This window comes from Serinus canaria, chromosome Z, assembly GCF_022539315.1.
Source record: "Serinus canaria isolate serCan28SL12 chromosome Z, serCan2020, whole genome shotgun sequence".
NCBI classification, from domain to species: Eukaryota; Metazoa; Chordata; class Aves; order Passeriformes; family Fringillidae; genus Serinus; species Serinus canaria.
In genome coordinates, this window is record NC_066343.1 from 10,585,697 (window position 1) to 10,613,493 (window position 27,797).

Here is a 27,797-nt window from a genome sequence, read left to right on the forward strand (position 1 = left end):
TATGGGATGGACTGTGGTGATGCATCTCTCTCCCTCTCCTGTGGCTGCATCTCTGAGAAGTGCTCATTAAACTTTGGCCTTGACAAACTGCAGCTAGACTAAGCCTCTCTGGAGCTTATCAAAAACACTCTCTGTTCCCAGGAACTAACAGGTGTCTAAGGGGCACCTGTTTTTTAACAAGCGGCCTTGGAAACTTATTTTTCTTGCCTGAATAACAACCTAAGTGGAATTATATTTCTGTTACTGAACTTCCAAAGAAACTTGAGTTGTAGCCAGGGTAGAAAAGTTCCATGGCTAAAGCCCAGTCTTTTGGGGCCCTCAAAACAAGGGTCCCAAGGGAGAGATCTTTTTGAGTTCTCAATTCCCTGAAGATAAGGGGCTAATATGTGTATCTGAAACACCGATAAGCAGATGGCTGTGGAGGAAACCAAGGTCTGTTGGAAATAACAGACATGAATTGTTGGGAATAACCAAGGATTGTTGTCATTAACACGGCCATGAGAAAGATCAAGTTTTGACTGCAGAAGGGGGGCCAAGCAGAGATAGGGCATTTTTCTGTGACAAACAACAACAACACAGCACAGCGCAAGTGCAGGAATGAGTGGCAGGAGCGGGGCATGGACTACAGCATGGGATTAAGACAACCAAAGACCCCCAGAGCCCTCCAACTCATTTCCAGAAAGGTCTGAAAGAACGGACTGCGCATGAGAACTAATTTACATGGAAAGCGAGAAACCCATCTTTGGGGTGGGGAAACTTGCCTATAAAGGCCCAGGCAGCATCCTCAGAACCCTGGACATCTCATCAACCAGACAGAGAGAGCTGCATTGACTCTGAAACCAGGATCGACATCCCATCAGCTGGATCGGAGCTGAAACCAGGATCGACATCCCATCATCTGGATCGGAGCTGAAACCAGGGCTGGTAAGGTAATTTCCTCTCCTCTCCTCTCCTCTCCTCTCCTCTCCTCTCCTCCTCCTCTCCTCGCCCTCTCCTCTCCTCCTCTCATCTCCTCTCCTCGCCTCTTCCTCTCCTCTCCTCTCCTCTCCTCTCACTCATCTCCTCTCCTCTCCTCTCCCTCTCCCTCCTCCTCCCTGCTCCTCCTCTCTCCTCCTCCTCGCCTCGTCCTCTCCGCATCCTCTCCTCTCCTGCAGCTCTCTCTCATCGCGCCATCCCTCTCTCTCACCTCTCCTCTCCTCTCCTCTCCTCTCCTCTCCTCTCCTACTCAGGTTCCTCTCCTCTCCTCTCCTCTCCTCTCGCCTGCCTCTCCTCAGTCCGTCTCCGTCTCCTCTCCTCTCACTCGTCCACGCAGTTCGCTCTCCTCTCCTGCTCCCATCCTCTCCTCTCCGATCTCCTCTCACCTCTCCTTCTCCTCTCCTCCTCCTCATCCTCTCCCTCTCCACACAGCCTGCGCTCTCACGCATCCTCTCACATCTCTACAGCTCACTCTCCTCTCCGCTCTCCGTCAGTCCTCATCAGCTACGCGCGTCCGCAATCCTCGTAGCTCCCGTCGGCATCTGCCTCTCGCGTCGGTCACTCATCACGTCCTCCTCTCTCCGCACCTCGCCTCACTCCTCTCTCAGCCAGACTCTCCTCTCCTCTCCTCGTCCTCCTCCTCCTCCCAGCTCCTCTCCCTCGTCCTATCCTCTCTCTCTCCTCACGTCCTCCTCCATGGCGTCCTCTCCTCTCCTGCAATCCGTCGACCTCGGCAGCGCATCCATCGTCCGTCTCCTCCTCCTCTACCTCTCCTCTCCCATCTCCTCATCGTCTCCTCGCACTCCTCTCCTCATCGACGTCCCTCGGCTCTCCTCTCCTCTCCTCTCCTCTCCTCTCCTCTCCTCTCCTTTTCCTTTTTTTTCTCTTTTGCTCACTTTAATTCATCCCTCCCTCTTTAATTTCTCTCTTCCCTTTGACCCTACCCCTTTAGCTAAAACCCACTGCAGTGTGCTTATGTAGTAGGTCAGGGGCTACCATACCAATTTCCATGCCAGGTGTGTAATTTGCTAATAGAACTTTGAAATTGTTTGTGGACCCTCTGACTTTTGCTATGCCTCTTAACCAATGGGCAATTTACAAAACCTAGGGGCTTCCTTCCCCTTAAGGGTGGCCATCCCAGACACTGTGCTGTTCTTGAGGGGGTCCCTTTGGGATATTACCACTCCATCCGTTTCCGTGAGTGCTGGGAAGTGGCTGTTAACAGCCAGGAGAGATCGGAGCAGGTGTAAGCCAAGACTGTCCAGGAAATGTCAGTGTTTGCTTCTGGTTTTGCTAAAGCTGAGAGAATGGGAAAATGGAAATTGGTATAACCCTGAGGCTGAATTCAAACAGATAAATGTGGTGTTAAGTGAACAAAAGTTATGGAAGGGGAAAGGTGCAACGTTTTGGGTGCACTTTCAGAGGCAGCTTTAACCACTGCCCAAAAATACAGGTATGTCAACATGCAAGTGAAGGGGCTGCTCGGTGCTGAGCATGACTATGGAAAGGAGAGCAGGCTGCAGGCAGAGGCATTCCTCACTGCTGAACGTGGCCATATCAGCCACAGGCTTCAGGCCGAGCTTCAGGATGTGGGTGTGAGAGAGCAAATCTCATGGGGGGAATGTCAGGATTTAGAAACCTTTAGCGATGGTCAGGACCAGACAATTGTTACTGAAATTGTGCTCTTTATAGTGGCCAAGATAGCAAAGTTCCAGGAAAAGGATAGCAGACTCTCACAGGAATCTGAAACTGAGTGTGTTTGGAAAGTGATGGAATTGATGGATTCAGGTTGTCTGAGGCAGAGGCTCGAGAGGGACAGGACTGTCTTTAAGGGTGGGTGACCAGAGAGAACTGTGGTCTTTAACTCAGGGGGTTGTCTGCTTGGGCAGGAGGTTTGGATCCTTCAGAGAGGCATGATCCCGGTTAGGATAGAGACCCCAGCTACAGATCATGTGATGGAGAGTGCACAGGAGGCAGCAGGTTTGCAGTTGAGGAATGACAGATGGTCGGTTCTGGGGCAGCCCTCAGCGGTGTCTGCGTGAGGCTTTGTGTTACCAACCCAAACACGATGTTTCCCATGATCGGAGGTTTGATAGGTGTGATAAAACACTCGGCGACACAACTACGAGACCACTTGAGCTGAGCCTTAACCACGCAGAGAAGTGGAAAAGGGAATCGGGGAAAACCCTTAGTGTGGGGGGCTAGACAGTTCAAGGAGCCAGCTGGCTACAGCAGCAGCAATCAGGAGATTGGAATTGCCGCAGGGAGGCGGACCTCCCAAACAGGAGCAGCAGGGTCCTAGTGTCCGACGGAATGCGCTGCGTGTGGAAGGTTTGCAGAAGGGAGTTTCTCAGGAATTCTGGATGTATTGTCTGCTGCTGTTCTTGAGAAGGAAGTACAGTGGCTGGGGAAAAGGAAATTCACACTCCCTTGCCACAGGTGGGATAAACAGGATGACACAGGGATTAGAAGTCCACAATGTCCTGAGAGAATTATCATTCCTATGGCCTCACAGGCTGGTGTTGTTAATCAGGAGCTGGGAAATTACTTCTTGCTGTCTTTAATGGGTGAACAGGGTAACAGCAGTTGGAAACATATAAAGTGGCTCGCCAAAAAATAAAACTGACAGTAAATGAGGTATTAAAGACATTACTGGTTTCTGAGAGAGAGAAGGAGATAGGTTGAGAACATAAGCTGACAAACTTATGACTTAAAACAATCACTTTAGGACTCTTCTTGCTTTGTCAGAGTATAAGGAAAGATAATTATTGGGGAATTTGGATAACCATAGTAGAAAGCAACAAGATCTGAGAGAGGAAATAGAGGAGAGGAAAGCAGCTGAATTATTATTGTCATTGAAATTTGATCAGCTGCAGAAACCATTGAAGGAACAAAGGAATAAAAAATCCCAAAAACTGGAAGAAAAGGTAGAGGTGATGCTTAAGCAAGTTCCCAATTCACCCAGCATTGTACAGATCCCAGTTCAGGTGATTGTTTTGTTAGGGCATTATGTCCACAAACCAAGTGATATTGAAATCCAGCAAGTGCAAATCTATCAAGGAATAGATAGATTCAAAAACATAATAATGGTGCAAACATTCAGATTACAATTGGTTCTCCTTAACAATTAACAAAATTTCTAATAGAAACAGGAGCTCTACATTCAATATTAACACACTGAGATGTCAAGAAGCTGAGTCTGTGACACAGATGGCAAAGAGTTAAAAACACCAAGGTAAACAGCAAGAGTTATCTGACAAACTGCTAAGGTTCATTTACTGCCCCTGTGTGAGAAATATGCTGACTATTGCTTTGGAATAAAAGATCACAATATAAATTTGTGTTCCGGTGTTCTGAACTATAGAACCTGGTGTTTGTTGCATGGCAAATGTGGTACTTTGGTTCAAATGTTAACCCCACCCCCAGAAGAAATTCAGACTGCAGTGTGCTTGCTTCATGCAGTGCCTGCACTCTGATTCAAGGATTGCAGCTGTACCTCAGTCCTGGATGTTTGCTGTGAAGCAAGTTGGGATTTCTGAAGTTCTGGCTGATTTGGTGCCACTAACAGCTGAGGTACCCATTATTGCCAATCTCACAGGCACAAAACCAGCAGGTGCTTGAACAGGTATAGGGTGGTAATAGCTTTGAAGAAAAGAGATGCTACCACTGCCCTTAACTCTCCTGTTTTGCTGGTGAAATAGCCAAACTGACAGTAGTGGCTTAAGGGTTTATTGCAGAAAACTGAATGCCAACACTGTGCCTTAATCACTGCTGTGCTGTTTTGCAGAACTGGTATCTCAAATTCAGAGAGCATCCTGCTTGTGGAAGACAGCTCAAATTGCAGGAAATCACCCTGAGCCCCAGAAAAGATGAGGGAAGCAGGAACAGCAGTGCGGGAGGCACTTTGTGAAGTAGACAACAAGATTCTACCTGAGGGATGCCAAGGCCAAACTGGTCCTGATGGACCAAAGAGATCTTTACCATTCCATTCAGCTGGGTTTAAAGAGATAAAACATATTTGGAGAGGGGAAAAAGACTAGTGTAATTTGTCCCAGCTGTTAAACAAACCTGGCTGAGGATAGTATTGCTTTCTCTTCCTATGAATGATGTCAGCACATCCCTACTGAGGATCAGGTTAAGCATTGAACAACAGTTTATCCTCCTTGCAGGTGTGATTATTGTCAGCATGAAAGAAATTTGCTTCACACATGAACAGGCATGAGTAAGCTCAACCCACACAGGGAAGACGCTCACTTCTCTTATTTATGCTAAGCAGTTTGGTACCCATAGTACATTCTGCACCATAGATGTTTATAAACTGTGGGTGCAATTTATCGTGGCAGAAATTTAAAGGAGTTCAAAACAATTTGTCCTCTGAAATTCAAAAGGTGAACTGGAATAACCCAGCTAAATTTAGAAGGACATTCCAGTGTTGGTGGTAACTAGTCAATTTCACTTTAGACCTCACTAACATTAAAGTAATGGTTTTTGTTTTAGTAATAGACAATCCTTTGATATATACTATATGCCCACTCATTGTGCCAATAATAAATCATAGTGGAGGTATATTCTATCCCCTGGAGCACAGAGTGTGGCATGATGGAATGGATGAGAATTCATCCTGAATGAAAACCCTTCTTATTTTGTACATGTAGACCACCTTATTGTAGATACAAGTAATCAACCTAACATTTGTGTTCATAAATTAGTTCAAATTAAGAGTCACAACTGTAATTATTGAGCTCCAGTTATCTCTCACCATTTGCTGAAATCTATGTCCTGTTCCCAGCCTAACAGCCTGCTCCTGTTGGCATGAATCTCACGTTGGTAAAGAAGCTGCACATTACAACCTGAGACAGCTGTTGAAGCAAGCACAAGACAAAGGAAAGAAGTCTGGTTCTGTTCATCACAATGTGAAAGGTGGCCATTGAGTGATGGAACAAGTGAAGATAGACGGGGAACACCACTGGTGGGACATTTTATTTCAGTCATTGCCAACAGCAGCAATGATTTTTAACAAAATCTTACTCCTTTTGCTTGTCTTTTTGATGCTGATTGTTCTGCTTTTCATTTTGGTAATAGGTTTACACTTTGTATAGAATTATAGATTACCCCCAATGCTTAGAGACAGCTTATAGATTGTATTTGTCCCTCTATTCTTCTGTTCCTCTCCCCGTCTTGCATATTTTTCCATTTCCAGGGATCACCAAGTCCATATCAAAGTTTGAGCCATAGGGTGAAGTGTAGAAGCCCCATCAGTTTGCTGTTCCAGTGCAGAATGTGCCTTTTTTTTTTGCAGAAGGCAACAGTGATGGGCCTCAGGGTGCTGAGGCTAGAGTTTATGGGTTGAGTTTCCTGGAGCCAGTTCCCACCAGATGCTATTTTGTCAAGGCTCTCTGACCCTGTCAGGTACACCAGAGTCAGGGAGCAGCTGTGGGGGATATCAGGTGCACAGCGCTCCCCAAGGACACACAGCTGGCACATGGAGCAGCTGTGGGATGAGTGGTTGTTAGGCCTGGCACATGTGCATTGCAGGAGATCCAGCACCTTCTCCTCCTGTATCATGGACATTCAGATGATGTTGGGCACATGGAGCTTGTTGCTGCCCAGGCCAGTCTATTAGATTTCCAGCTGCATTCCACAATCCCTCTTTCCCAGCATCATATCCCACTGTGGTTTGTTGTAGATTTCCAGGAAACTGGAGGAAAAAACTTCCCATCTGGCCTTAGGAGAAGACGCATATCTGTCCAGGGTTGCCTGGGTGAGCAGGTGAATCTTCTGGAATACTTTGGTAAGCTCTGGGTGGGAACACGTTGAAGCTGAAGTTGTAGTGGAGCTCTGGGCTGCACTCCCTACCCACGTGGGACACCTTTGGGCCACTTCAGCATTACAGCCCCAGACTCCTGGAGGGTGAAGTGCAGGTGCTACAGTCCCTGCTGCCAGTCTGACTCCTTTGGAGCCACTGGCAGCAGAACACGGGGATATTCCTCTTGAGCTCCTGGCTTGTGGAAATGCTACTCTTTCTGCTCTTCCAGGAGGATTTTCTGAGATATTTCCAAGTCCCAGAGCTTGGCCACGTGGTCCACATGAACCCGCAAGTGCGCTTTCATCAGGCTCAGGCAGGCCGTCCTGATGTTCAGGTGCACCCTCAGCACCCACTCCCAGCCTTCGGCACCATCATACTCCCACTACCGCAGCTCCTCTACCTACAGCCACCACTCCTCATCTGCCAAAACTGCAGACTTGTGCCTGTTCTGCTTCAGCTCCGTCTGAAATTCCAACAGCTCCAACTCCATGGAGCCCACACACATATCAAGGTTGTTACCCTGGCATTCCTGTCCCTGCTGCTCCCTCTGGAGCCCCTCCAGCCACTGCCGCAGCTCCCCACTCCTGCTTCTCCATCTCCAGGTTCCAGAGCCACTCGCAGGCCCTCCAGAGCAGCCCCTGAAAACCCTCTATTTGGCTCCACAGGTCCCAGAGAGCTTGTTGGAGGATGCCAGGATGAGAAGGAGCAAAATTAGGGCAGTCTGAAGGCAGCCATTCATACAGATGTTTTCTAAATTTTAGTAGCTGGACACTTCTTAATAACTTCTTTTAATATTGGACCCAGCGGCCTTGTTCCCTGTCAGATAAACTGCTGGTAACTAGTTATGCTGAAACAGCTCCACATCTGCCTAAATGCAAACATCTTGACTTGCAGTATGTGCAAAACCTGCCTACTTGGAAACATTCTGTGTGAACTGAGTATCAGGGAGGCAGTCTCTGCACCATAATGGCAAGAAATTGTTCTATGAAGAGAACCCACGCTGTTTCGTGCTTTTAGGTACTGCCTGCAATTTATTCACCTCCTTGCAGGCAAATATTCACTCATCCAGTTGAACTCATGGCTTTGTGTGTACATAAAAAATTTCTCTGATTAAACATTTTTTCTACATGAACTTCTTTTCCACGGCAGAAATGTCAAGTATGCCTTTGTAACTGTATAGGTGGACTGTGATCTGACAAATGCTCATTAGTCTTATAGAAATAAGCACCCAATATCAGGGGATGTGATTTTAATTATACAGCTCCTGTCACAGCACAGGAATTACTCCAATCTACCTACACAGACTGTTGAGATTTTCTGCCCAAACTCTTTGGGATGAACTGTGCACTAGTGAAAAAATCTCTGAAGCAAGATGACCTGAGTCTACAGCTGGAATGCATCCGGAGCAATGGACACAGAACTCTAATCACTATTCACCACAGTACAGAAAAGATGCATAGCACAGAAGTAATCTTGGAAAGAGTGATGAAAATTGGAGATCACTAGTGGGACATTTGTTTTGGGTGGTCATCAACTGCAACAGAAATTCTAGACACAATGCTGAACTTTATTATAATTTTTGTGATTTATGTTTTATTATTCTTATTGTTGAATATACTTCTATATGTTAGAGTGTGTATACTGGCTAGACATGTACTGCTGTGGTACAGACCTCCTCACCTATAATATTGTTTTATCATATTCAAAACAATCTTTAAAAACCACATTATTTAGGTAACCTGATCAAGAATTTCCATCAACTTAAAACTGGAGCATGATATATTTTTGTTTATAGGCACAGAGGCAAGAGGTGACCAGACTGCCAATCTGTCAGTTCTCAGGAACTGCTGCTGTCTAATGAGCTCCAGCTTTTTAACCAACAGCCTTGGAAACTTATTTTTCTTGCCTGGAAAAAAGCAAACAAAACCAAGCAAGTGGGACAACATTTTTATTATTGAGCTTTCAAAGAAAGTTACTGGCCTGAATTGAGGTCAGGATGGAAAACTACTACGAATTAAGCCTCCTCTCTTGTGATATGATAAACAGTGATCCAAAGTGAAACTCTTTGAGCCCTCCTCAGGGCTGCACCACAGGGGCTGTGATCAGCACCTCCCTCTGAGCCAGAGAACACTCAAGCTTGCCAAATTTGGAGGACAAGCTCGAAACGGCAATGATGATTTCTGAGCTCACACCCCACTCCTCAAGGTTCAACCTTGAGCCAACTGAAAAGGTGCAAAGGCATGCAAAGTGACTACTGCACCGAATTCAAAGGGATTTTCTCACAGGTATACCTTGAACAGACGCCTTATGTTTGTGTGCATGCAAGTGTGAAAATGCTGGAGCAGATACACGAGGAAGGTTGTTCTAGCTTAGTATTTTAGAGTTAGGCCTGTAAGTAAGTTATAGTAAATTCTATAAACTATTCTATTTCTATAGTAAATTCTATCCATTGTTAAGTCTTTTATGTTAAATTATCTAGTAAGTGCCATTAAGTGTTAAATACTGTTAAGGTTAAGCATTAAGTTTAAGTTCTGTTAGGTTTAAGTGCTGTTAAGTTCATTTCTGTTAATTTAAGTGTTATTAAGTTTAAGTGAGATTAGGTTAAGTTTAAATTATATTAGGTTTAAGTTATGTTGATTTTAAAGTCTGTTGAGTTCTGTTAAGGTTAGGTTCTGTTAAATATAAGTGATGTTACATGGAAGTTCTGTTGATTTGAAGTTCTGTTAAGTTTCAGTTCTGTTAAGGTTAGGGTCTGTTAAACTTAAGTTCTGCTAAGGTTAAGTTCTATTAAGTTTAAGTGAAGTTAAGTTTAAGTGATGTTAAGGTTAAGTTCTGTTAAGTTTAAATATTTTAAGTTTAGGTGTTTTACGTTTAAGTGCTATTAGGTTTAAGTGATGTTAAGGTTAAGTACTGCTGGGTGTTTAGCACAAACTGTAGGCCCAGTCTGGGCCCAGTTTAACATGGGGATATACTCTGAACCTTGTGACCCAACACAAGGGGATTGCACATTTCTTTTCATCCTTACTTCTTCCTATCCTCTTCTCTTCCCACTCCTTTTGACACACCTCCCCTTGTAGCTCGCGCGCCGGGGTCAGGGCAGGAGCAGACGAGAGGCAGGATCGTAGCAGAGGCGAAGAAACACTTTATTCAAAAGAACAGTGCAGCTTTTAGAGAGGTACGACAGATTCTATTCTATTGGCTAACTAACAGAAGCATCTTTCTCATGCACTGTCCTTGAGAGGAATGGAAAAACAAGGTGGAAAAACAAGGTAGAAAAACAGCACCTGCAAGTTGTTTATAGTCAACACGTTATCACATCTTTCCAACTCCCTAAAATCTCTCACAAGCCGCTGTGAGAAACGCTTGCTGTTTCTCTCTCCCTGTCCCATGGCATCCACATCCCCTGTCCTCCCACTGATGCCTAAAGAAGCCACCTGGAACAGAGGCTGGGCAGAGTTAAAGAATAAAGCAGGTGTTTATTAAAAGGCCTTCAAGGATACACCTTGAGCAGTACAAGAGCCTGGCTGCAGCTACACCCGAGACAGACCCAAGATGAATGACAAGTCACAAGTTTCCACGCTTTTATAAGCTGTGGTTCTTTTACATATTGGGGTCCATTGTCCAATTTCAGCTTAGGGTATGAAGTGCCATCCTCCTGGTTTGCTCTCTTCCGTTTGCCTTTTTTGTCCCTGAAGCTACAATAGTCTCCTTGATTCTCAGGCTGGAAAAGAATTGTTTTGTCAAACTACACTGTGAAGAGAGCTTGCTAACACTTTATATGAAGTTCAGAGCTATGTACTAAGGCAGTACAGAATGTGGGAAATATGAAAGCTAAAACTTCAGGCATTACCACCTACCCTGTCACCCACCCTCCCCTGCCTCTTGCTAGCCTGCACATAGGTGTTTTTAAATTGGTTCAAGAGTTTTGTTTGCTTTTTCTCTCTGCTTTACCCATCTAGTTAAAGATGTTCACTCTCTACTTACTAGAGCCAACATGCTTTGCCGTGCTTTTACTCCTATAATAAATCTGCTTTCGCAAATCCGTTCGTGGGTGATTCTTTAAGTGGCTTTGAAACTCTCGCTCACAGCACCCTCTAAAGAGCTGGTATGGGGGTGCTTTGGGCATGCAGCTCACTGGTATTCATGGCCTAACTTCTGCAATCCAAGATGATTCCTGGAAGCTGCTGTGCTTGTAAAGTGCCTGGGATAACCTGGACTCCACAGTTCTGTGTTGTCAGCGATCCAACCATGCTAACCTCTCAATGCCCACATTCATATTCATGTACACACAACCAGACACACAGACAGAGACAGACACACAGACACACACAAACAGACAGACACACAGACAGACACACACACACTCACAGACACACACACGCACAGACACACACACAGACACAAACACAGACACACAGACATAGGCACACACAAACACACAGACACACACACAAACACACAGACACAGACACACAGACAGAAAGACACACAGACACACAGACACACACAGACACACAGACCACAGACACACCCAGACACACACGCAGACACACAGACAGACAAAGACACAGATGCACAGACACACAGACACACCCAGACACACACACTCACACACCCCAACACAGACACAGACATATGCACACACACACACTCACTCACTCACTCACTCACTCACTCACTCACTCACTCACTCACTCACTCACTCACTCACTCACTCACTCACTCTTAAGACACTTTCATCTCATTTTGCCCTGGTGGTGGTCTCTTACCCTGGAAAGGCTCTGGAGCTACCCTGTGCCAAACACAGAGTCATCTCTGACTTGAGGATTTAGCAAGTGTGAAAAATAACTGGTTGTGGCACAAAATGTGTTGTATGTGGGGCAAGCAAACAGCTTCCTAGCTGGAACTGATGAAATACCCATTTTCCCCCATCCAAGAGCTTCATTTCCAGAAGAAATCTGAACAAGACACAGTTACATTTGGGCAAATGCAGTCAAGTCTCAGGGGTGACTGAGGCAGACAAATGGATACCACATGCCAAGTTGAACTTGGGCTGTGAATACCAGCAAATTGCTGATTATTAGTGATTTTTATAAGCATTGTTAGTGGCTTTTCACTATTTATTGCAGATCTCTAATGGATGAAAAATTATTCTAAGACTTGGAGAATACTGCTATAATTTCAAGTATCTTTCTCCAGAAACATTAGATTTCATAGCTGCTGTACACTGTCAGAGTAGTGCAGGTACCAGTTAATGTTCATTACTCCTGTTCACCACCCACACATGCAGAGGACACAGGTCTTCCTGTAGGAGAAGAAAAGACACGAGGCTGTAGAAGCCAGGTCGTAGTATGATATTAAGTCAAGTCAATATCACGTTATCTAGTGGAGTTTTTTTTTTTTTCACTCTGAGCAGCAATAACTGTCTATGACATTTTTTCATGTTAGCTTTTCATTTACGTAAAAGGGACCAGCTGTTGGTTTATTTCTCTGAAGGAGCCCATAATGGAATTGCTGAAATATTTAAGGCATAAATGCATAAAATCTTATTTCAAGCCTTTATATTGATGCATGTCTGCCACCAAAAATTCCAAGATGTTTCCCAAATGAAAAGTGGGATGAACATTTGTTAGACTTGTGAAAAAAAGTTTTGGAACAGCTCCATTTTTGTTTAGGTTTCTGCTCCAGTGACAGATATTGAAGGAATCCTCATGTTTAATAGTAATGCTGGCTCTCATCCATTATTGCTAGCCATGAAATTCACTGCATCTCAGCTGTAAATTCCATGACTTCTATAAGCTACAAGTATTTCTCAGAAGTACTGATCACTTAAATACCATGCTGCTCTTCCCTGTGCTTTTTACATTAAAACAGGACCAAAGTAAGCTGGAAATAAACAAACCAGTCTCCCGTTATTAAAAAGACTGTGCAGCAAATAAGAATGCTAAATCAGTGAGAAACCTCATTTCTCAAAATGCAATATGTGCAACCCATGCCTGTGATAGAGCCATTTATTGTTCAAACTCCCTTTCATTGAGGGAAAATCGCATTACACGGCAATCTCTGTGCCATCAGAATATATTGCTGTGAGTAATGGCATGTGTATCGCTATGTGTATTGTGCCACCAGGCTTTTGGGTCACTAGGTACTATTCTACCCCCTCCTGATGAAAAAAAAACCCTTGATAAAATATGCCAGTGGGCCAGATTGAATTGTGTTCTGCATGTGACCCCCAAAGGGAAGAAGGTCGTGGGGCTGTTCAAGCCTCATTTCTGCACCTTTTAATGAGATTCTGAAAGGGCTGGGGAGGAGGGAAAGACCATTTGTCACTTTGGAAACAAAGGAAGAGGCAGCAGAAACAGAATCTGAATGCAAATGAGACATTTTCCCACTTGGGACAAGCTGATTTCCATATTAACTATTTTTTTCTGTATTTGTCCAAATACATTTCCTTTGTTATTTGGTATTCAGAAGGCAAATGATGATAATAAGTCAAATTTACACGTTTTCTAAGGAAATACTGAGGATGAACCTACATGATTTAATTCTGTTTCACAGCATTTTGACAGTCATATCTTTAAACAAAACTGAAATCTGTCAGATCTGATGACCTGTGCTCAGTGTGTGCTTTGTTTCTTACTTTGTCATCACACAGGGAAGAAAGACAGATGAGGAGAGAAGAAAATATAAAAGTATTTTTAAATTCTCTTTTGTGTCACTGAAATTAGGCACAGTACTATTCTGGGATGCAGATTATACACATTATTCACAAAAAATAACCTAAAGAATAAGGAAACCTAAGCAGATAGATACAGTTTCAGATCCTTTCAAAAGTGCAACTTTCTGAACTGTTCTGAGGAATTTCTGAGCATTGCTGGTGGTGTCTGGCCTCTGCTTGGTTGATTCCAGAGGAATCTGGGGAAAAGACTGAGGGGGAATGGTATCCATCTGTACAAATACCTGATGGGAGGGAGTAAAGAAGTTGCTGTCACATTCTGTGGTGAAGTGTCAACAAGCACAAAACAAAGTACAAGAAAATCCATTTAAACAGAAGGGGAAACCTGTTTTATTTAGGAAAGTGGTTAAACACTAGAGCAGTGCCAGAGAGTTTGTGGAGCCTCCATCCTTGGAGGTATTCAAGCCATGACTTGATGTGGTCCTGGGTAACCTGCTTTTGTCAGCCAATGTCTGCACAGGATTTTGGACTCAATGACCTCCAGAGATGCTTTCCAATAACTGCAATTTTGTGTGATTCTGTGTTCAGTTCAAGCCACTCTTTCAGAGCCATGTCTTCATCCCAGTCTTCTGGCACGGGGCTCCTGGTTTTTCAAGGTCAAGGGCCTGTCTTTTCCCTCATTTTCCCCATTCCTGCTTGGTGTAGTGCTCTCCAAGTGCTGAGCAGTTCTCAGCCACGGCAGAGCCATCTAGACAGGACCCTTGGCTGACTGATGTACCAGGACCTACATAGTGTATCCTGACTTATCCATTCCTTGTTAAAATCTGTTTCCCTTTTATCTCAGTTTTGGGTCTGGCCTTTGCCCTCCAAAACAGGGACTGCAGGGTTCAGTAATCATCAGAGTGTCCACAGCATTCAGAAGTGTGACCCAGAACTCTCCTGTCCTCAGAAATGAGAAGTGGAGCTAGCAGCAATAAGATTAATGTTTGGCACTTGGTTTACACCTTCCCTGCTGTTAGCTCTTCTGAATCCCCTCAACAGAGGTTGTGTAGTCCTCCACAATCCTCCCCCTCTCCCCTGGCACCATCTTCATTTGCTGTTGTCAGATTTTTCCAGTCACAAATGATAAAGAGTTATAGAACTATATGAACAGACAGATTGTCTTCTCAGTCATGCAAATATTGACATTGTTTTCATTCCCCTTCAGCTTCTAGATCTGTGGATTTGTCCTTATCCTTAGCAATTAAAACATCTTTCCTGAGGCAAACAAAAGGAAAATAATACAATAATAAAATGAGTGCTTGCATCTGCCTGATGTTATCTTGACACCAGATAATGACAGATACATTAAACAATAAAAGACCTTCATTGAAATACAGAGTTGGAGGGAAGGAGGCAATTCAAAGGAGAAAAAACAATCTCTCTGCTCACTGTGGCTTGATAATAATTATAGCAAAATTAATTACTCACCCTTCACAGGAGCTGAGCAATTATACCACTTAGATCTTCCAAGTCCTGGATATTTATTTATTGCTGAATTAATTAAATACAGATGGTTTATCACTTTGTTACCTTAGTGAAGTCACATTAAAAAAAATCATACTAGCACACAAATGAAACACCTGGAAATTTTGGATGTGACTGTTATTGTGTTCACCACTAACCATCAGTATCCAAGCACTCCTCTGTTCTCCCTGGATGACACATTTCAGGCTAACACTGGGGGAAAACGTTGTCTGTCTTTCTTTTACTCTGTGCTAAAAATACTTTGAAAGCATCAGTGTGGTAAAGCAGCCTGAGATAACTCCAGTGCTGCAATGATTTCTGGCACTAACTCCCTGTCTGGAGATGAATTGTGACATTATGAGAAATACTGCAGGGACTACACGAGCATGGCAGCACCAAAAGGGATGAGACTTGATCATGCTGGATGCAGAGCACCATTGCACAAGGAGATTCTGGTATGAGTAAACCCAGGGATGAAGCTGCCAAGTTTTCCAGGTGGTATTGGCAGCTTAATCTGTCATGAGTTAGACAAGACATTGAGAAGGCATGATAGACAGCAGCAGGCACCGAAATCTCAGAGGTAAGCTGCAATCTGCTTGGCTTTCAGGGAAGGGTGACACCCACAGACGTTAAAAGGAAAACAACTAGTGCAAACATGAATGGGTTATAAGACTCATTAATATCCTCCTTTTCCCATACTGCAAAATTATCTCTGCAATTGAAATACTGCAAAGCAATATTTAAAAAGCCAAGCCAGTTTCTGCCTGACAGTTCCCCTTGGTCAGTTTTCCTTTTAATTAAGAACAGCTATACCTCCTGTGTTTCATCTCCTCCCTGCCTATTCACAAAGTATCTTTTATAAAATTAATAGGAAATTGCAGCAGTCCAACGTTACAAGAGATGCTGTGTCCACCATTCCGAGAAGGGCTCTTTAATAGATTTGTCTCAGAAGCCATTGATCAGGAGGGGATTTGTGCTGAGGCAGCATCTCTGTTTCATAAAAATGGAGCAAGCCCTTCTGGGTCTCTTAAAAGCAAGCATGCTCAGCCAAGCTTTAATTACCTCTGATAAGCTCTTTAGCAAACTGCAAGGTTTTTGAAATCTCTGTCTGAGGGACTCAGAAGATTATGGTCTTTGCTAATAACAGGTATTAGTGCACGGTAAGGGGAGAGCTGTACTTTTCTATTTTCAATTTTCAGACTATTGCCATAATTACAAAAGCTCAGGCACACTGTAATAGACATGCACAGTGCTCACAAGAAAGTAGAGAAAATGAAAAATGAAAACTGCCCTTCTGCCTTCCCTGTTAGGTAGAGAGACACATGAGGTGATAGTTGCTAGAGTTTCCAGCTCTCAGGTATTCCAGTCCATACAGACACTCACATACCTGTGTGGCTGATACCCTGATAGTGAATTTTAAAGTGCATCAGTGCCTAATTTTTTTATCAGTGTGCAAGTATTCTGCATGCAGCAAAGCTGTAAAAGCTGAATGTGAGGCCCTCAGAAACTGAGAAATTTCTGGCTTAGGGCTGCCCCATTAGCAACAGCAGTTCAGCTCTGATAACCATGGCTCATGGACAGTCTCTGGGAGTACTTCGACCCAGAAACAGGTAAAGCAGAAAGGACTGGACCTCAGACACTTCTCCTTCCATGCCTGCCCCTGTAATCCTGCCCTCCTCTGACAAGGGCATGGTGTAAGTGCAGGAATGGAGTGTCCATCCCAGGTGGTGTTCTGGTAGAATCACCACATGGAATCCATCCTCTCAAATCAAGCCTGTATTTATGTTTTCTTTATAGAATAATGGAATCACAAAATCATTTAGGTTGGAAAAGACCCTGAGGATCATCCAGTCCAACTGTTAACCCAGCACTCCATGGGTGTGGAGTGCTAAATGCTAAATGCTACAACTACACATTATTTAAAGACCCCCAGATTTTTTAACTCAACTTTCTAAAGCCTTGATTGGTCTCTGGTAACACTGTCAGAGCTTCTTTTATGTCTTCAAAATTTACCGTCACCCCTGGTCTCCAAAGGCAGTCCTTCAATGACTGATTTGTTTGCTTCTTGATTAAGGTACCACTCTTCTGTCAGATGTCATGAGCTTTTCATCCCTTTGTGGTTTTACCATCCATCTTTCTCCTGTCTATAGTCTGGATTTCTAGATTTTTCTATTGGCAGGTTTATATTCACACAGAGAGATGTATCTTATTCTGTTCTCTGAGGACTGAAAAGCCATTAGCCCATGTCTGTGTGTCTCATGCATCAATACCTGGGTGCATATAGACTTTCGTATGCCAAATTCTTCAAAGCCTATAATTTTCTATTTGCACTAAAGTACCTTTTTAATTTCTGTTTCATGTTTCATATCCAAGCTTCCTGAATTCTTTTTGTGATTAATATGGCTTAATTTTTCAACTAGTTAGGACTTTAACTTACTTATATAATTTTACCTAGAGTTTAATTTTCTTTATTCATACTAGTAAAAAAATCAGAAAGTAATGATATTTTTGAAATAATTTACATTGGGCTATCTTCTTGGAGTGTCCATCCAGGAATGGGCAAGTTTGTTCAGAAGAAACTCTTTTTTTTATCATTTAATATGTTGGCATCTCAGTTTGCTATAGACACACAACACAATTAACACCCTTCAGTGCCATTAAACCCATGAGATTTTTGCCAAAAGGCATAATTTTGCCTCCAAAAGGCATTCAAGAGTATTTGTCCCTGGGGAAGAAATCATTAAACAATGAGTCAGACTGTGTATTTGTTTATTGCTTCTATTTCTCTAGTTCTCTTCCAGCTTTATCCAGCATAGATTTCTCCAGAGGCTGCCACAAGATGTTATTGTAAATACACTTTTAGTGATGCTGACTCTGCCCGCAGGAGCAGCTAATGTGACTGGACAACAGCCATGCAGAAAAGAGCAACAATTATGAATTTATTATCCTTCTACAGTCACATCCACAGTGATTTTGCTGTGATAATACAGAATAAAAATTGGTGTTACTTCAGCTTTCTGGATCACATGTCTGACAAGCCATATATCTTTCCCTTATTAAACAAAGAAACACAGATGGGTGCTCTTGAAAAGACTATTTATCACTTTCAGAAAGTCTTGAATTCACTGAAATTTTTGCAGGGCATTTCTCACCTTTTGGCCCCTTTTGGAATCCAAAATCTATCTTTTCCACCTATTGAGGTATGTTCCAAGCCACTCAACAGCCTTGTTGCCCTCTTCTGGACACACTCAGAACCAGAGCTGGTGGTTTCAGAATAAAAGCTACCTTCAGAGTTAAAAATATGCTCCAATTTTTTTATTGGAGAAGGTTTTTTAAAGAGGCTACAGGCACCAAACTCCCATGGGAATCACACTTGATTGTCCACCACCTGACTGTGCCAAAACTGTCCCTTCCAAGCTCAGAAACCACAGAGCAGGAGGCAGCAGAGAGTGACTTCAGGCCCTGGTGCTTGCTAATATCACCCATCATCTGTTTCCTCGGCAGCCTTGAGCTGTGAGACATCTCTGGTATGAGCAGTATATCTGGGCACAGTCCTGGGCTCACCTGGCAGCCAGAGCAAAAAGAATTACATATATATATATGATGTTCATCTATATATCCATACATATATCATTTCTCTTGAAGGAGGATGTTTCTCAGCTATACATCAGTTTTAGAAAGACACTGAACTTTGAAGCCATAAAGCAAAACAAACCCCAAAGCACAGCATGATAAAAATTATTTTCTCTTTTTTTACAAGTGGATGACAAGTTGTATGAGCACACTTCATAGGGAGTGATATTCAATTGGTCAATATTCTTATATTTAAAAAGAAATGCAGAGCTCCTGAAGTGCTCTGTGGAGGGTTAACCTTGTTGACTTGCCTGCCAAGTGCTCATCCAGCCACTCTCTGATTCCCCCTCCTTAACAGGACAAGAGGAGCGAAAAAGAGGAAATAGTTTAAGGAAATCACTTACTGTTTACAGTCAAAGGCAAAACAAATTTCAATTAGGGACAGTTGACCTATTTCCAAGCAAAATAGATTTTTATGGTGAGAAATTTAGTCTATTTAAATAGTGTATTTAATCTATTAGGTTCTTCAGAAAAATATCCCTTTTTTTGGTGACTGCTCTGTTTTGGGAGAATAGAATAGAATAGAATAGAATAGAATAGAATAGAATAGAATAGAATAGATAGAATAGAATAGAATAGAATACAAATTAGTTCTGGCAGGGAAAACCTGACCAAACATGAGTAACTTTGTCATGGACTCACACTGAACACCTGGACCAAATACCTTCCCATTTAACTCCTAGTGGCTTCACTTGTGATGCCATTACTACTCTGGTCTGATAGGAGGGAAGAAAAAGGTAGAGAAAGGAGGCAAAGAAAGAAAAAATGGTCTGAAGGAAGAGACAGAGACCCCATATACAGCTCACATCAAAACTCCCTTCCTTGTTTCCAGAAGTTTTCCTAGTGAAAATACTTGTAAATAGCTTTATCTGTAAATTTAAAAAAAAAACTTCCACTCAGAAAATTAGACTGTCTGAGTCATCCCACAGCGAAAAAAACCCAAACCAAACTGAAAAAATGCACCCCGAAGCAACACAAAAACCAACCAACCAACCAAAAATCCCCACAGACCAGAACAAAAAGTCAGACCTAAACCCAAAATACAGTCTTCCACCTTAGTGATCCTCCGTAGGCCATGGCAAACACAAAACACAGCTACCCTATTGATGACTTGCATTTAGCAGGAGCAGTTTATTGTCTCCTCAGTCATGCCATAGAGTGATGTCCTGGCACAGAGGCAAAGCTTTCACCTCAGTCTCCACAACATTCCTGCTCTAGGGCATTGCAGTAGGGATTGGGGCTGTGTCTGGGTCAGCCTGCAGCAGAGATACCCAACAGCACCCCTGTGTCTGGGGGGGAGGGATGGAGTGGCCAGGGCCAGGCTTTTGCTGGAAACATCTGGTGGGAGTCCCAGGCACAAAACATCAGCTGTGTGCTGAGGAGCTGGTGTGGCCTCTCCTATGGGATCAGACTCTTCAATCCACATCAAATGGAAGCATTTCTAAGGATGTCCTAACATTGCCTCTCCAAAATCTGCTCAAGTTCAGCCTCATATTTTTTAGATAGCAAGGCATACAAGTTCCTTTCTCCAAAGAGAAAATAACGGGGTGTATGTTTATTGTGTGGTCATGCCTATGCAGGGCAGGAAGATAATGCACTAATTTGCATTGATGTTGAAAATAGATTACTGCACTTACCCACAAAAGAACTTAGAGTAGCATACAAATGGCAGCACAACTCTGAAACAAAAAGCCTGATGTCTGATGCAGCCAGTAAAACCTTCCAGAAAGCATGAAAGGACAAACTGATATTTAGAGTGTTATGGCCCCCCCCCAGTTCTGCAGTACTTTGTAGCTGAAAGGTTTCTTAAGCAAAAAAACCTCTTCATAGTGAAAGAACACAAGGAGAGTGGGATTTATTCTCCCTATTGCTGTTAGTTTGCCTTTTGGACCTCTGCAAACTTGGTCCACATAGTCTTTAGCATAATTCCTCAGTCATCTAGGAATCCTGGGTACAACAGGTAGATCAGCAGATTGGATTAGGACTACGAGTTCTCTTTCTGATTTAGCTATTCCTAGAGTAATTTCATTTTTCCTTGCTTCAGTTTCTTCATAACTAAAATGAATGTAAACACAATGTTCATCAAAAATGCAGATTGATGATGAAAGGTGACGTGAAAGCATGGTAAATTCCAGGTATTACAAGAGGAGAACTTTACAAGAGCTCAGAGTGGGTGAATGGGATCAAGGAAGTGAATTTGTAAGCAGAAATTGGAATCTCCACTGCAAAGCTGTGGAAGCACCTGACAGGTGAACTTCTTTCTCAGTATCAGGTAGGAATTCTAGATTGCTAAAATCTGACACCACATACCTCCACCAAGACAGGAAAAATCTGAAGATGGGTTAAAGAGCCCAATAATGGATATTTGCCTAAACACTGCTACCAGAACTAAGATTTGAAAAGAAGTAAGTATTTCAACAAATTTTGAGAGACTTGGGAGTTTTTAGAATCTTTGTCTTTCTGCCCCAAGAAAAAGAAATATAGTAGGAACAATATCACTGTGATGAAGGGTCTTTTTGGTAATTGTTGTGGTTGAACCCCAGTCAGCCATGCAGCCCCACGCAGCTACTTGCTACTCCCAGTGGGATGGGAGAGGAAATTAGAAGGATTAAAGTGGGAAAACTTGTTGGTTGACATAAAGACAGTTCAATAGACAAATCCACACACAATTTGAGGTGCTCTATGAATGAATAAGATGCCACTAATTCAGCTTACTCACTGGTGGGGAGGTGAGAAACAGAAAAGATCTTGTCTCTGTGCAAGTTCTGCGTCTCTGTATTACAAACTCTGTGTACAGCATAAAGGCAAAACCAGACCCCATATCACCCACTTTAAAGAAAATTAGTTTTGTTCCAGTCAAACCCAGTACAAAGGTGTTTGTGCCAGCAAAGTGTACTTCATTTTAGATCAGGAAGCAACGATTGCTCAATGATATTTGGAATATCCCTAGAAATAATAAAAGAAATGTTTAATAACTCTTTGACTCATTTAAGCAACTCTGTTATGAGCTTGATTACACAGGAATCAGTAAAACTCAGCTTGGAAAATGCCTTAAATTAGCCATTTTCTTTGAATATCTTTCACTGTATTTAGTGAAATGGTCTAATTAGAATGGACTCCTTCAACACAAAATGTTTTCTTCATTAAAACCATTAAAATCCATTCACACATCTGCATATCTCATAGCATATGCTTCTCATTCCAGTTGTGCAGGTTAATAGTTTGGGGTATTTCCTGGCCTAAATAGGCTTACTTTTTTATATAGGTCTAGTTCTGAACTTTGTTTAAAAAAATGTATTTTGTATGCCTCAAGTTGCAATGGACACTTTAACAATTGGAAAGTGACTCTTCCGAGGAGAGACTTGTCTTTGAAGGGCTGAGCAGCTTGCTGGAAACTATTGGATTTTCATGGTAACACCTGAGGAATGCACTGCATACTCAATCCCAGGCATATTGGCCAGAGATTTCATCCTCTTGGATTGTTTGCCTTCCCAAATCCAGCTTGATGTCCATTGATATCAAAGGCATCCTCATTTCACTGACATAGTTACACCACTGTGGTAGCAAAAATCACTGTCACTGGAGGATGTACACACAACATAGGCTTGGATTCTGTGTTCCATGCAGAGCTGTTTGGTATTTTTTTTTCCTCAGACTGTTTTCTCCAGCAGAATCTCTCTGGCAGAAGTGTTTACCAAGGTCCAAAGAAGCAAACAATGAAATAAACCCCAGGTTCTGCTTTGCTGTTGTTGCTGTAGGTGGCCAGTATAAATTTGGTAGCATCATAGAGAGTAGCAGAGCTCTAGAAGGAAGAGCTGTTCTTTTTTTCTACTTCATGACCATATTATTGACATAGCATCACATTTCAGTGTTTAGCAATGGGAATATCAGCAACAGGTACATGGCTTTTTGTCAGAGAAATGAGAGTCTGGTCATTGTGGACAACAACTTGGTCATCACTTTGCTTTATTTGCTTCCTGCTTCTATATTTTTAAAAGTTGAGCAGTCACTGCCAGCTGACTGATCCTGGAACTGATTGAAGTCATGCAAGCTGGCATCAAATTCTACCATGAACAGAGCTGCAAGCTGCATGATGCTTATGCTGTTAACTCTACTGGTGACTGTAGGTCAAAAGCCCCAGATGCTCAGTGTCATAGGAATCTCATCCCCATCAGCTGAGGGCCTTGAAAACTATTTTCTCAGGTCACTGGTACCTCTATCAAAAACCGGCAGTGTAATCACATAGTTGTGAAAGGTGTATGGAAATAAATTTTTTTCTTGCGAAAATGAATAACTAAAAAATCTTTGGAAAAAAGATTGAAAAAAAAAAAACCAGCTTTTTTCTTTTTTATTTCTTTTTTCTTTTTTTTTTTTTTTTCTTTTTTTGGTCAAAATTTGGGATAGAACAATTTTCTATTTCAAGAGGTCTGGACATAACATCTGGGTGGTCCTGGCTCAGTTTCCCTTCATCTGCTTTACTCCTCATTTCCTCATTTCTCCATTTGGTTTCCTGCTTTATTGACTTTCCTTCCTGCTTGGTCTAATGATGGAATATTATTTATCTAAACAGACTCATGTATTTATCTGTGTCTCAATTGGAGTATGTTGCAAAAGAAGAGGGCTGGAAATCGCCTGTCCCCTCTACCACCAGCCTTTTATGTCAAGTTGTAAGCTCTTCTAACTCCTGATGTGTCTGTCTCCCCGCTTCCCAGTGCAATTCACTCTCTTACTCAAAGTTTTCCTACTTACAAAATCATTTCCTATAAAAACAGTTGAAATTTTATATCACTTAGACACAAGTGTGAGTGGCAGGGAAGGTCATTTGGCCCGAAGCACAGAGCTAAGTGTGTACAGCCCCTTCCTTTTTGGGGAGGCTGTGAGATAGGAGTGTGTGCAGTATCTCCCATGAACTGGGGTGCACTCACCTGACAGAGTGCCTGGGTCTTAGGGAGCCTCACACTAGCCAGAGAGAACTCCCCCACATTTAGTAGTCGTGCCAAATTCTCTTAGAGTCTTAACCTGCTCTTCTTCTCTGCCTTCCCTGAAGAGCAGTAGGCATTTGAAATGATCAAGGAATGCAGAAACACCCCCAAAATGCAAGCTCCTCAAGGATATGCCAGGGCTTGATTAACTATTTTTATTTTTGTTGTCAAAACAATAATTTCAAACATCTGTGGAATGCTTTTTGCATTGCTTAGCAGTAATTCGTTTGGATACTCACTGTTACACTGAAGAAATTAAGGTGCTGAAATACCAAAGTTACTGAGGCTTCTTAATCATTTGGTCTAACATCCCAGAAAATGGGTCACATCTGAAAAACAAGTCCATGAACACCCTTCCTTGTACCCAGCCACGACAGTACCTCCTAAACTGCAGCTGTGTCAGTAATGTCGAAGGATAGAAAATCAGTGTACGGAAACTGAAGCTGAGTAATTTTATATATACTTATTACTCTTGAGATACTCAAGATTCTCATACTGTAACCTGGAGAAATTGCCACTCTCAGGAGATGCAAAATGTTCTTTTGTATTTGCTTATGTGCCCATTTGAGGAAGAAGCAAAGAATACTCTGCAATACTTTTTTTGAGTCAATTTATAGTACTTGTTTTGAAAAGAGATGGATGTCTGCACACTGAGCAGTGATTGCTTGCATACCCTTTATACTTCAATGGAATCAATGAACACTGGACTTCCCAAGGACTCAAATGACATGGGAAGTCCTTTAGTGCATGCAAGCACTTAAAATGACCTGAACTTTAATCACAGAGTCCTTCACAATACCACACCTCTCTTTTCAGCATTTAAGTTTGATATGTCAAGATAGAGGTTTTTCAGTGCTAAGCTTTCCAGACTTCTCTTGGTTTGCTTCCTTTCGTTGGAGGCAGGAACACAAAATCCTTGAGCTCCCTTGAAAAGTCGGGAGCTGTCAGATTTTCAGCATCCTCCTGGAGTTATGACAGCACTGAAGCAGCAATTGACAAATCCCTTGACATGCAAGGTCCAGTGATTTCCATCACAGACATGTAGCACTCAGGCACAGCTCCAATCAGTTTGTTCTTGGTTGACTGGGTTTCATTTGTTTCTGGAGGACCTTGCTGATTTTTAGGCTTTTGTTTTTAAAGTATGTTTCAGTGCATTTTGGGAAGTATTATGTTGATTAGAAAGAACAGGCTAAAGTACCAAGACGCACCCATTGCAGCTTGAAAAGTTAGCAAGCAAAAACTCAGTGTTTCAGTGGACTTGTTCACATGGTTTGTTATACTCCTCTCTCTTCTTTACAGATGGGGTGAAAGTGGAGTAAGAGAAGTAGAAAAGGCTGAAAGCAGATAAAAAATGGCACTCTAGTGATGTTCAGGAAATTTCCTAAGCTTGCTTGACCTGCTCTGCAAACATTGCATGGAGGATTGGGCTACAGAGAAGAGGGGGAATTTTCTGTGGAGCGTGATAAAATGCTGCAAAAAGTTGAGCAGGCAAAGGATGTAACATGTTGATGTGGCCACAAGTCTCTGGTTCCTTGGTGATAAGAGTTATTCATGGTTTAGACAGGAGAGAGGTTGGACAAACTGGCAGGGCTGAGCAGAGGTCACCGTGATGGCATCACATTTGCTTTGATGAGAGACCAACTCTTTTTTGAAGGAACCTGTGTTTAGTTACTATCTTTTTATTTTAATTTTTTTTTTAAATTATGTTTTTGTGTTTTTTTCTTTTGCTTTTGTTTTGGGATTTCTGTTTGGAGTTTTCATACCTCATTTTATTTGAAAGGTCATGAAGAGCATGTCCTCCCAAAAAATGGAGCTCTCCTACCTAGATATGGAAAATCCCTGGATGGAGCAGAAGACAGTGTGGGCTGATGGCGCTGCAGTTTCTGCACCTGTGCAACCTGGAGCAAACACCAGCAAAACCCCACCCACACAATCACCATTGTACCTTCCCTCTGAGCTACTGCTGAGAGGATTGAGCCTGGAACATCACATTTCCCAACCAAAGCCCTCCTGGTACTGTGACTGTGGGGTGTCAGGAGAACATGAGGGCACATGGTACAAGCAAAGAGGTGACATTTGAGCACAGAGCTCTGGTTCCACATCTGCTTCTTCCCAGCTTCACCATCCCTGTCTCTTCTCCTCTGCTGATACTCCCACATGTCTCCTCTCACTCCACCTTTGTCCTGCAGTAAAGATGTACTAAATATTGGGAGCATCCTGCCACCCCTGCTCAAAGAAAGCATTTTGGTAGAAAATGTGGCCATGTGGAACTTCACAAACCAGCCATCATCTGGGGGAAGTGGACAGGAAAGTGCTGACCTCTTCTCCCTGGGATTCATGACTCAGAGCTGTGTCAGGGGAGATTCAGATGTGACATGAGGAAGCATTTCTTTACCTGAAGATGTAAAGAGGGGGGGAAAACATTGGAACAGGCTTCTTGGAGAGGTGTTCAATGCCCCAGGCCTGTCAGTGTTCCAGAGGCATTTGGACAGTGTTTTTCATGTGGCTTTAACTTTGGGTCATCCTGAAGGGATAAGGGAGTGGGAGTAGATGATGGTTGTAGGTCCCTTTCTAATGAAATATTCTATTCTAGTTTAGTTTAGTCTAGTCTAGTCTCTAGTCTCTAACCTCCAATCGCTTTTCTCTATTCTAATTCAGAAAAGGAAAATTTGCATGGAGGTGCCCAGATAATTTCTTTCCCCAGGCCTCAGCCCGTAACAGTCAAATTCAAGTGTTAGTCTTTCACCTGGCTGTAACTTTTCCTGCTGGAGAAAGCCAGGTTGGGTATGAAGAGCGTATGTGACAAACAAGCATGGCTTGGCTGCTGTGATGCAGAAATCACCCAGAAAATGACAAATTTGTTCTCACATCATCCCCCTGTGCCTTTGCTTCTTCCTTTTACACTGCAGGCTCTGGGAACACAAGTGTTCCCTCACACAGCAGGGGTCTGGCAGAGCCTTTGAGGTGTTGTTAGAAGAGATGGCCAAAGGGAGCCTTGAACAGTACAGCTTGCCAGTACAAGCAGCAACAAACTGACTTCATTGTGTGACCATGAGATTTCCCTGACAGGGTCTCTATTGACTTTTAATGTGGGTTGATGGTGTCAACCAAACTCAAGGGACTGTGGTGGCTGTGGTGGCTGATTATTCTGTAAAGTGTTGCAAAGCCTTTGCAAATAAAAAATTAAATAATTCATAACAGAAAAAATCCCTTCCCGTCTTGCCTAAGGTAAGTAATTTGAATGGAAGTGAGAAAAATATCATTTTGCCCATTATCAGCTCCACATAAGGTGGATAATGGGTTTGTTCTGGGCATATGCTGGGGCTTTTAATAAAAATTCTCCCAAATAACTGTCTCAGGCTGCTATTCAACTGCAAGACATACTCAACATCATCCTCCTTATTATTATTACTATTATTACACCACCAGCATTACCATCACAATTATGCATCAAAATATCCAATAGCTGAATTGTAGACAATCCCAAAGGACATGACAGAAAGAAAAATCCAATTTCCAATTATCCTGTTGAGCTAAAATGCTCTCATTACTATCAGACCTGTTCTACAAACTCTGAGAGACTGAACCCTTGTGAGAGATACTGTCAGAAAAACTCTGGCACAGCTCTTGAGGGCTTTCAAATGGAAAAGGGGAGGATGGCAGGTCCCAAAGAGACCAAAGCCATATCTTACACCAGAACAGCCCAAGGACCCAGAAAACAGCCCAATGACTTTGCCAACTGCAGGGTGATGCTGAGGGGTGCTGTGGCCTTATTGCCACCCTCCTTTTCCAAGATGTAGAGTCCTCTGCCAGTGACACTGCTGTGCTTTAGCCAGAGAGCAGCAATGGATCATTCTGGGAACAGCACATTCCTGAAGATCACTGCTTTTACTGTGGGTTTGGTGATCAATACAGCCCACCAAACAGGAGGTTCTACTGTGTGCATGGGTTGTATCTCCAGCCACAAGTTCCTGTCTGGGCCAGGAGGGAGTGAGGGAGGCACTGCAGTGCCATCTCTGTGCCCTGCCCAGGCACACACACTGTACCAAAGGCCTTTTCTAGGTGGCTGCCACAGGAAGGACACCCCAGCCTCCCACCAGCTGTCCCTGACTGTGTCCAGCTGCCTACCTGAGAAGTCTCCACCCAGGGGTATGTTCCTTTTGGTGTAAAATGTATGCAAAAACAGCGTAGTTTTCCACTGAGGCCCCTATGGAATTGA